A 1,296-nucleotide genomic window follows, 5' to 3' on the forward strand; every position below is an offset into this window, starting at 1 on the left:
TAAAGTAAAATTGGAGCATTTGACTAAAAATAAATTGCTAATGGAGGAATTGAAAAAAAAATACGATTTATATTTGTATTTTTCTGAGTCTGCTTTGAAAAAGGAAAACAAGGCAGATCTAGACATAACAAAGTACGCAGCCCACATATATTTAAATATATTAGGTACCTTTAACATTGTAATATAGGTAGGTAGGTACTGATGTTAAAGGAATTCAATCTCGCCTATGTTTTTTACAAAAATGTACCAATCTGCCAAATGTTGCGACTGTCCTAGTTATCTGAAAAACATTCAGAAAACATGTTTAAATTTGTCTGAAGTTTATTTAAAATTACTTTTTCACTTTTTTGAAATTTTACGCTTAAATACTTTTAAGTATTTATAAATAAGTAAATAAATATAAATAATTACAATTAAATTTTAAAATATCGATAATATTGATCTTAAATAATTAACTAACAAATGTTAGAAAGTTAATTTCAAGTAAACATCTTCTTAAATATGTTTTCAGAAATGTTATCGGATAACTATATAGGTTTTGATAACTAATTAGAAATTATGCAATTAATGATACTTTTAGACAAAAAAAAAACAAAATAATAAATTAGGTAAATTTTTAAGCATGTTTTATCTGTTTGTATTGTTATGCATGTATTCAAATTCTGATTTTTGGAATTTTTTAATATATATTTGAAATTGAAGACCATATTTTCGAATATTTTAGATACTTTCATACTCCTATCCTTCGACAATGCAAACTTTTTTTTTTTAATTTGATCTCCCATTTTCAATTTTATTAATTATTATTCAGCAGATATTTTCTTAAGAATTTTGATGTATCTAAATCATCTAAATTAAGTAGTACTTAAGTTATATAGGTATAATTTAGAACCGTATTCGATGCTTAATAATAAGTATTGTTTAATCTAATTTTTTTTTAAATTATCAAATTTAGCTTAGGCAATACTTATTCTTGAGCATCGACTATGAATATATAATACGGCCCTAAGGTAATATATATATGGACATAATATGGTAATGGGTTTAGTAGATAACCTATGGGGGCTTAGATGGTTTTAAAATGTTGGTTATTAGTTATTACTATTGATCTAACAATATAAATAATTTGTAAAAATTATACTAATATAAATACTACATAATTATTATTATCTACATCTATCTAATATTACACATAGTTTATAGTTTTGTAAAACCATTTTAAAGGATTATTATTCTTAGCATAAACATTTTAATAACTGAAAAACTATACTCATTACAATTTCCACTAAATAATTT

This window comes from Acyrthosiphon pisum, chromosome X (assembly GCF_005508785.2).
Source record: "Acyrthosiphon pisum isolate AL4f chromosome X, pea_aphid_22Mar2018_4r6ur, whole genome shotgun sequence".
NCBI classification, from domain to species: Eukaryota; Metazoa; Arthropoda; class Insecta; order Hemiptera; family Aphididae; genus Acyrthosiphon; species Acyrthosiphon pisum.